General features: G+C 36.9%; 1 pseudogene; it reads left to right on the top strand.

The window, feature by feature from the left end:
• Positions 1-5,967: 5,967 nt before the first annotated feature.
• LOC107870362 lies at positions 5,968-7,306 on the top strand (annotated as a pseudogene).
• Positions 7,307-10,619: the final 3,313 nt, after the last annotated feature.

Raw genomic sequence — 10,619 nt, 5'->3', positions numbered from 1 at the left:
TCAGAAACATTTCAGAAATTCAAGCAATTCAAAGATATGATTGACAAACAAAGTGGTATGCCCATCAAAACCTTTCGCACTGATAGAGGCGGCGAATTCTTGCCTAAGGAATTTAATTTCTTTTGTGAAGAAAGTGGCATCCACAAGGAGCTAACAACACCATATACACTGGAGGAAAATGGTTTTGCTGAGCAAAAAAATCGCACTGTTGTGGAGATGGAAAGAAACATGTTGCCAGAAAAGGGACTTCCAAATTATTTTTGGGTTGATGTTGTGGCGACATCAGTCCATTTATTGAATCTATCTCCCACAAGGGTTGTTCTAAATCAAACTCCATTTGAAGCTTGGTGGGTTATAAAACCATTTGTAAGCTATTTAAGAATTTTTGGTTGTATTGCTTATGCTTTGATAAATTCTCAATTCCGTCATAAGTTGGATGAGAAATCTAAAAAATGCATTTTTATTGGTTATTGTACACAATCCAAAGCATATAGATTTTATAACCCCCTTAGTAGAAAGATTTTAATCAGAAGGGATGTAGTGTTTGATGAAACGACTAGTTGGAATTGGAGTGGAAGCAACGGTAAGATGCAAGAGCAGATTCCTATGCCGACTGGAATCATTTTTGATGGAATTCAACAACCAAATACTTTAGATACAACAATGGGTTCTTATACAACTTCCTTGGATTCATCTTCTTCGGCTTCACCGAGCAAAAGCTCTTTAGATACAACTCTTGAAGAGTCTCCAGATGAGCCAATTCCATTAAGAAGATCAGCAAGGCCTACAAAGCCAAATTCGAGTATGCTAATGACATGTATACATCTTGTCAATTTTCTTTTGCTGTCTCAGATCCTATATATTATGGAGAAGCAGCTGAAAAGGAAGAGTGGCGGAGTGCGATGGTTGAAGAGATAAATTCTATCAAAAAGAATGACACATGGGAGATAGTGGAATTACCGGAAGACAAAAATGCAATCGAATTGAAGTGGATCTTCAAGACAAAGTTTGCAGTGGATGGGAGCCTACAGAAGCATAAAGCTCGTCTTGTGAAAAAAGGGTATGCGCAGCAATATGGTATAGATTTTGAAGAAACATTTTCTCCAGTTGCTCGGTTTGAAACCGTTAGACTTGTTCTAGCATTGGCTGCGCAGTCACAATGGCTAGTTTATAAATTTGATGTCAAGTCGGCATTTCTCAATGGAGACTTACAAGAAGAGGTCTACATAGCACAACCAGAAGGTTTCATAAAGAAGGGCGATGAAACAAAGGTCTACAAGCTAAAAAAGACATTATATGGTTTGAAGCAAGCCCCTCGAGCATGGTATAGCAAAATCGATGGGTATCTTCAGACAAAGGGATATATGAGAAGTGAGAATGAACCCACATTATATGTAAAGAAGAGAGGTACTTATTTCATCATTGTTTGCCTTTACGTTGATGATATTATTTATACTAGCTTTTCTATTTCTCTTGTGGATGAATTTAAGTCGCAAATGCTGAATGCGTTTGAGATGTCAGATATGGGTTTATTACATTACTTTCTTGGCCTTGAAGTCTATCAAGCTGAAGATGGAATATTTCTATCATAAAGGAAATATGCCAGGGACCTTCTCATTAAATTTGGTTTGCTTAATTGCAAGCCTGCAGTTACACCTATGAATGTTGGTGAAAAATTGCAGCTTAATGGAGCAGAGATGGATGATGCTAGAAGTTTCAGAAGCCTAGTTGGAGTTTTGATTTACCTAACCCACACTCGCCCCGATATTGCATTCTCTGTTGGTGTCATTTCTAGATTCATGCAAAAACCTTCAAAGGTTCATTTTGGAGCAGCAAAAAGGGTTCTGTGTTATATCGCTGGAACTATGGACTATGGTATTTGGTATTCACAAGTTTTCAATTTTAGATTATGTGGGTTCACTGATAGTGACTATGCTGGTTCTTTGGATGATAGACGAAGCATTTCAGCTCATTTTTTCGCTTTACGTTCAGGTGTGGTAACTTAGAGTTCAAAGAAACAAGCTACAACAATGTTGTCAACCTCAGAAGTTGAGTACATTGCAGCAACTTCAACAGTTTGTCAAGCCATCTGGCTTAGAAGGATGTTAGTGGAACTTCAGCATAAGCAAGAAAGTGCAACAGGGATATACTGTGACAACAATGCATCGATCGTAATGACAAAGAATCCAAGTTTTCACAGCAGAACTAAGCACATTGATGTCCGCTTCCATTTCATTCGCGATTTGGTAGCAAAAGAGGAAATAATACTAAAACATTGCAGCACTCATAAGCAATTAGCTGATATACTGACGAAGTCTTTGGCAGCAGACAAGTTTATTTATTTGAGGGCTTTGCTTGGTGTCTGTAACTTTGAATTACGGTGGAGTATTGAAGACTAATTCAATATATGACCAAGTCAAATTTAATTTGTTAGTAGTTTCCTATTTTCTTGGACTATTAGCAAGTCATGCTGCAGTATATTTTTAGTTAACAGTAGTGGATAGTTATTGCCTAGTTAGTGGATAAGTGGCTTAGTGGTTTATTTGTTTTGTAAGTCTATATAAAGACTTGTCTTCAGTTGTTTTTGAATATATAGAAAAGCTGAGTTTCAGCACATACTGAGCCCTCTTTCTTTCAACCTCTGCTCTTTAAGATTTTTGCAGTCTACAGATCCCAACAGGAACAACATTCTGAAAGTTTTATAACTAATACATACATTATCCGTGCATCGCGCGGGTACTATACTAGTAGTACTTAATAGTAAAGATAAAATGGATAGAAAAAATAAATTATTCATTCATTTTTCAAATTGAACAAATATTATTATACATTTTAGTATAGTGAATAAGTATATTTTAAAATAATTAAGGAAAAAAAAACCATAAACATTAGAACGTGTCCCTCATATATCTCTAACACTAACTTCCCAAATAGAAAAAAATTGATCGGACTAAGGAGAGTTGCTCACTATTCACAATTGACATGGATGAAGGTGAAAGTAATTTCCTTATAGTGAATATTTTTTTTTTCATTTTTCTTTTCAGGTAGTTTCACTCTTTTGATCGATAAAAAAAAAAGTTAGTTGTTAGGATAAAAAATGATGAAACCTCGGAAGGGTGGCCGAGTTGGTTGAGCAAGGATTTCACGAATGTTGGATATCCTATTTTAAACAAACCGCCTGCATGTTTTTAAAATCTTGCTCATTGTATGGAGTTTGGCTAGTGGGGAACAGTGGTTGAGTTGGTTGAGTAGGGGATTTCCCAAATGGTAGGTATTAGGTTCGAAACCTCCACATGTTTTTTTTAGTCTAGCTCATCGTACGGAGTTTATCTAGTGGGGAAGAGTGGCTGAGTTGGTTGAGCAGGGGATTTCCCTAATGGTAGGTATCGGGTTATAAACCCCTTCTTCTTTTTTCCTATCTAGCTAGTCACACAGAATTTGCCTAGTGGGGAAGAGTTGGTAAGTTGGTTGAGTAGGGGTTTTCCCAAATGGTGGGTATCAGGTTTGAAATTTCCTGCATGTTTCTTTCTGTCTAACTCATCATACGGAATTTATCTAGTGGTGAAGAGTGGCTAAGTTAGTTGAGTAGGGGATTTCCCAAATGGTTGGTATCAGGTTCGAACCCCCTGCATGTTTTTTTTCAGTCTAGCTTGTCGCATAACATTTGCCTAGTGGGGAAGAGTGGTCGAGTTGGTTGAGTAGGTAATTTCCCAAATGTGGGTATCTGGTTTGAAACTCCAACACGTTTTTTCCAGTCTAGCTCGTTGCACAGAGTTTGCCAGTGGGGAAGAGTTGGTTGAGTAGGGGATTTCCCAAATGGTTGGTATCAGGATTGAAAATCCCGCATGTTTTTTCAGTCTAGCTCATCATACGGAGTTTATCTAGTGGGGTTTATGTATCTGAGTGGTTTGCAGGCTGATAGGTGGAGTAGGATTTAAGGGTAGAAAATAATGACATTTGTAAAAATTTATTGGAATTGCAATATTATCCAACCAAAAATGCACTTATGAGTGGTGATCAAAATTTCATGTTTGGAAGTGTTTACTTTTATAATGGTAAAGATTAAAAGATGGAATATTATTATATTGCCAAATAGTCAATCAATACCTTAGTGTAAAGTGGGAAACTTAACTTTCTTAGATATGTACATTTGATGGGAAACTAATATTGATACTAATAAGAGGCTAGAGCAATGCCTCTTTGTCTACGTCGACGTGTCTGCTTATGCCGAGGATATTTTCGGAATTTCAATGTCTCTTGTTTAAAGGTGTTTTATGCTTTTCCGCTGGTAGTGTGGTATGACGTCAATGCAAGATTTTTTGAAAAATAAGTAGGACCCAACTTGGGTAAAATGTTGAAAACGTCATTAACGATATGTCAAATAAGGAAATATGTTGTTTTTTTCTGAATTGACTAAAAAAAAAAATAGGTCACATAAATTGGGAAAAAAGAATATGTAGAGCAACTATTAGTTTGATTTGTTGGGCTCCTACGGGCACGGAGCTTTGCATCTGATGAATTACTATATTTGAAATATCAAACACTTTCCCAAAATTTTTCAGAAACTTTAATGTCCTAACCAATCTGCTTCTTTAATATTTGTGTTATCCTGAATTTTTGTTTTATTTGTAGCACATTTAGTTTCTCAGATGGGAAATGCTGATGGATCTAATTGGCAAGAAGAGACTAACCAAAAGGTATTGTTTGAAGTGGTGTTTTTATTTGTTTTCCTGTTTGGTTATGTACTTACAGAGGTGTCACGATCCGAACCGGGGCCCTGGCCGTGACGGGCATCAAGAACCATGAAGGTCCAAGAGCCTTTGTAACTTGAAATCACATACACCATTCATATACAACAAGGAAAAATGCGAAAAGTAAATAAACGGAATCATGATCATTTTCTGAGTTCAAACTAACAATACGGAAAGAAATCCATAAACATCTAGACTGCATCTACATTAGTCTGCAAAATCTATAATACATCAGAAATTAACAACTTGTCTGAAATTGGGACAAGGCCCCAGTCGGACCTAAAACCAAAATGAAATAACAATGTTCTAAAAACAGGTCATCCGAAATAAAGAAGGCTCATCAGCTGCACACTTCTGTCTCATAAATCTACGGCTTAGCGGGGCCTCTGGACTGAGCCTCAGACCCTGAAATATAGGGGGTCAATACAAACGTACTGGTACGCAGAGCAATCCAAAATAATGTATTTATATATAACACAAGTGAGAGCAATTCATAAAATATTTTACATATAATATATGAAAACACATGGGCACACTTTAAAGACCTTGAAACATTTCTTTGAAATCATAAACCACACTTTATGTTACTTCTGAGCTAGATGGAATCCACCCTTGACTTAGCGGCAAAGTCTCCAATCCAAGTTTGCCACAATAATTGGAGTATCAGTATGGGGAGACACGCAAGACCACACAGCATGGTACGAAGGATTCTGCGTAACGTTATCTTTTTATAGCTTATTGTATACTCTTTTGTCCTCTAAATTTCTAGTGTTTCTTACTGAATAATTTTCTGATTTGAGAATGTTGTTGTGATTTGGGAGTAAAACAATCGGAATTGGAATCGGAACAAATTTCAATTATTTAATATTGTGAATGATCTAATGGAGTCAAAAAGGTGGTAAAAAGAAGTCTAGTAGTAGTAGTTCCTTATCTTACGAAGCCAGCATTGAAGACGTTCGACCAAACGGAGGAGTGAAAAAGTTCAGATCTGCTGCTTACTCCAACTGCGCGCAAACCATCCTAATATTCCCTAATCTTCCATCGTTTAAGCTGTAAATAGACGCAGCTGAAAAAAAAAACAAAAAAATTTCTGCTTTCATTTTCTTTCGTTGTCAAGCCCTCACTCCTTTTCTTCCTTCCTTCTTTCCTGCTTTTGCGCTCATTGCACTGAACATTTCTGCTTTAACTCTCTTTGCTGCTGTGAACATCTTTCATAATGGAAATGGACTTTCCAGTTTCTGCCATTGGTTTTGAAGGTTTTGAAAAGAGGCTCGAAATTTCTTTCGCCGAGCCTGGTTTGTTTGCTGATCCTAACGGAAAAGGACTTCGATCTCTCTCGAAGGAACAATTGGATGAAATTCTCGGACCTGCTGAGTGCACAATTGTTGATAACCTATCAAATGCTGATGTTGACTGCTATGTCCTCTCCGAGTCGAGCCTCTTTGTTTATTTTTACAAGATAATCATCAAAACATGTGGCACCATAAAGTTGCTTCTCGCAATTCTTCCCATTCTAAGGTTGGCTGAGACCTTGTCTCTCAAAGTTCAATACGTGAGCTATACCCGTGGGAACTTCATTTTCCCTGGTGCTCAATCGTTTCCTCACCATCACTTTTCTGAAGAAGTTGCTGTCCTCGATGGCTATTTTGGGAAGCTTGCTGCCGGTAGAAAGGCTGTGATTATGGGAAATCCTGACAAACACACAGAAATGGCATCTTTACTCTGCCTGGGCCTGTTCAGTCCAATAACCTTGTTTACACTCTCGAGATGTGAATGACTGGTTTGGACAGGGAGAAGGCATCTGTCTTTTACAAGACTTAAGGAAGCTCGGCTGCTCACATAACTGTTAAATCTAGCATAAGGAAGATCCTCCCCAACTCTCAGATATGCGATTTTGAGTTTGAACCTGTGGTTATTCCATGAATTCTATTGAAGGAGCTGTTGTTTCAACCATTCACATTACTCCAGAAGATGGCTTTAGCTATACTAGCTTTGAATCAATTGGATATGATCCTAAAATCGTGGAGTTGGGTCCCCTGGTTGAGAGAGTGGTAGCATGTTTTGAGCCAGCTGAGTTCTCTATTGCTTTTCATATTGATGTTGCTACCAAGTTATTGGAGCGTGTTTGCTCTATTGATGTTAAGGGCTACTCTCTTGCTGAGTGGAGTCCAGAAGAATTTGGCAAGGGCGGTTCTATTGTCTACCAGAAGTTCACTAGGACTCCTTACTGTAGATCTTCTAAGTCCGTTCTGAAGGGCTGCTGGAAAGAGGAATTGAAAGAAGAAAAGGAGTAGTGTTGTCTTGAGGGTCGTTTTGTTGTTTTTGTTTTAGCGTTTATTGTTTGCTCATGTTTTCCCTGTTTTTCCAAATAAAGGGCTTGTATGTCCAAACTCAGTGTCTATCGGATTTGTACCGATTGTGTGCAAATTCTGAACTAGTTTAGTCTTTTGGTGTTTCACCAGAAGCCTTGTGTGTCTGCATTTTGAATTGTTTCCTGTTGGTTGTTGTCTCTTCAGTTGTCTAATAAAAGTTTGTTGTGTGTAAAAAAAAAAAAATGATCCCCAATCAAATCAACATGTCATGCTAGTGCACAAGACCACAAAGCATGACTCCTAATCATAATTAGGTACACAAGACCACACAGCACGGTACCATAACCCCATGTCGGCAAATCACGATTTCTAGCATTGAGTCTTTCAACTCATACTTTCTTTGGGTAACCATCTAACTCTCTTTAAGCCCATTTTTAACCTTTTATAAACATACATCTTTCTGAATTCAAAATCTAGAAATCTGAATGAAAATCTATATTCTATTCTATTTTGTGTTACCATGGCATTATCTGTATTGGTATCATCATACCAAAACTTGCATGTCATATTTCTAAGCCATACAATATCATGTTACATTCTTCTCTTTCAAAATATTATTTTCAGACCACCAAACTAGTCAAACAGTATAGAGGATATGTATATTGAAATTCATGAAAACAAGTCAAGGATCCTCAATTCAACTCACAAACACATGGTGGTCAAGTATCTTGTAACAAATCATTCACTTCTCTTTAAAATCATCACTTTCATTTTTGCATTTAAGAAAGACACCCTCTTTTCAAGTCATCATCAAAATCAAGTCAACAAATAATAGTAAAGACATTTATGTCATGCTTCTCAATATGCAATCGAATAATTCATAACGAGAGAGGGAGTATAAATCTTCGTGTCAAACATTCAACCCATATATGAAAATACATGAACAAAAATGGAATTTAAGGGGAAGGTCTCAAGACCAAATCTTTATCATCAATAAGGTTTCATAATGCATAATTGTAATTGTAAATCCAAACCCTTTTGTAAATTCATGATTTATAAACATTTATACATCATTAAAATAATTTCACCATGCCGATGTAGTTTTAGAAAAACCTCACGTACCTTAGTTGCGAAGAAATCACGAAGAAATTTTGAAAAGATTGAACCTTTAAGCTTGATTGCCTAAACCCTAATTGTTTTCTCCTCTTGTGTTCTTGAAAGATGAAATAGAGGTCTTCAAGGAATTAAAACCTTACTAATAAGCCTAATTTCGTTTAAGGATGATTAGGGACAGCTTAGGGGTGTCAAATGACTTATTTTCCCTCAAAATACCTCAAAAACGAAATGTCCAGGTTGTTGTGCCATGGGGTTTGCGTCGCACAAGCTATGACAAACTTTATGGTTTGCATCGCACTCCCTATGACAAACTTTATGGTTTGCGTTGCACTACCTATGGCAAACTCTTTTCAGTGAACATTTGCGATTGTTAGGCGACGCACACCCCTTTACAAAGCCATACTTTTCGCTCGGGTGTCGGATTAAGGCGAAATTGATATCATTGGAAAGCTACTTCGAAGACCTTTCATTTGATATATAGAAAGCCCTCTAATTCTTTATATACAAGAAGTTTTGGTCTATGGAACTTGACCCAAGTTGAAACATCAACTAAAACTTAATCGATAGAAATATTTTCAACTCGTCATAGAGTTAGGGGATTTTGTGACCTCAATTCATATTCAAAGGTTTTCCTACACTATAAGATTGATCACCAAACATATATTAACAAGTAATCATTTAGTTCGGGTCTATACGCATAGGAGCGGCGGGCGATTTAAATTCTAGCCTGAAAGTAAGGGGTGTTACATTATCCCCCTTGGGATCATTCGTCCCCGAATGATAGGTAGGGACTTCCTGAAGCTCTAAAAGTGTAGAATAAAGAACGTAATATTGATTTGAACATTTTTCCTCATCAAAATATGCAAAGGTATCACACGATCTTCATGATAACCTCGAGGGAAACGGGTAAGTACGAAACCTGAGAGAACGAAACTTGACATCGACATAATCTTGGCATGTGTTTTATGGTGCATGATCAAAACATTGTAAGATATGAATTTTTTTCTAAGAGTCTCAGCCTGATTAGATTGGTACAAGACATGAGATAAGATTCTTGCAGGACATATGTATATTAGCATTCTCTATCTTACAAGATACAACGAAAAGTCTTAAACTTGAGATACTACTCTTCTATACCCCAACATTAATCAACATACTTAATCATTTCCAACTTACAAATCTCTTGTAACACATCTAACCACAAGAATTTATGTCTCATCATATAATACTTCTATGTTCAAGCCTAACTCGGATGAAAGAGGTGCTAATTTAAACTATGGGACCCTGCACTCTACATCACATTAAGAAATCACCTCGCCTCATCACTATAACCCAACAACCTCAAGTCTTAATTCAAAGAATACTAACCAAATGGCACATAGGTTTATGTTTTCATCAATCAGAACATTCAAGCCTAATCATTACTACACCCATTACATGAATCTCCCCACTAAGATTAGCAATTTCGATCACTTTCAAAAATATTTTTGCCACATTTATTCTTCTTAGCTATTTCACATAACAAAAGTTCATCTCCTTCTTTTCCCTTTCACTTATAACCTTAGCTCAAGAATCACATCAAAATTTTTCACCTTCACAAACATCTACTCCCCCACCTAACACACTACTACGCTTTCACAACCACCATTATACTAACATACGGAGGGTAATTGGGTGACCCAAGCATAAACATCATGAATGGAAGTAACACTATTAGATTATAACTTATACTTATTGCACTACTCAAGGAGTGACATGAAATAAGTTACATAGAGTGCTCAAACCTTAGACATAGGTAGGACTTGGATACATAATGTAAGGTATTAGCAGAGTGACATCTTAGATTGAAGTAGGAGGAGTTTGCTTGAATAAGAATAGGTTTATCATGACTCTTCCCTAACTTGCCACAATGAGAAAATTCGGAAACTTCCACATCTCACCTTAGATCAAAGTCACAATCCTAGACTTGAGAACATAAACTCTCATCAATCTATAACCACAATTCTCAATATAATAGGGGGGTAGGTATCGGTATACACATGAACACAAACTTCGCTCAATAATTTAACATAAAGACACTAAGTTCTTTCAGGGACATCCCCCCTCAAGGATACTAATCATAACTTCCTCTAACACCCAAAGTCATCAACTCATGACCAACATTATTATGGGAATGGACATTCATGCTTCTAAACACTTAACACTCCATCTTCAACTCCTTGGAATACTCGCATTACACCTCTAATCACATAACTTACAGCTTAGCAAAATTTGTAAAACCATACCCAAGGCTCATATTGCCCACTAATATTTCCTCAATTCAACTCTAATGAACACCGTACAACAACTCATCAGACTTCTCCATACTATAATTTCAAGAACACAAACTAGTTACGCAAAACACTTATACACATAAATGCTTAACTTTCCCTTTTTAAGC

This window comes from Capsicum annuum, chromosome 5 (genome assembly GCF_002878395.1).
Source record: "Capsicum annuum cultivar UCD-10X-F1 chromosome 5, UCD10Xv1.1, whole genome shotgun sequence".
NCBI lineage: Eukaryota > Viridiplantae > Streptophyta > Magnoliopsida > Solanales > Solanaceae > Capsicum > Capsicum annuum.
Note: the sequence above shows the minus strand (reverse complement) of the source record. Positions and strands in the feature narration are given on the sequence as shown.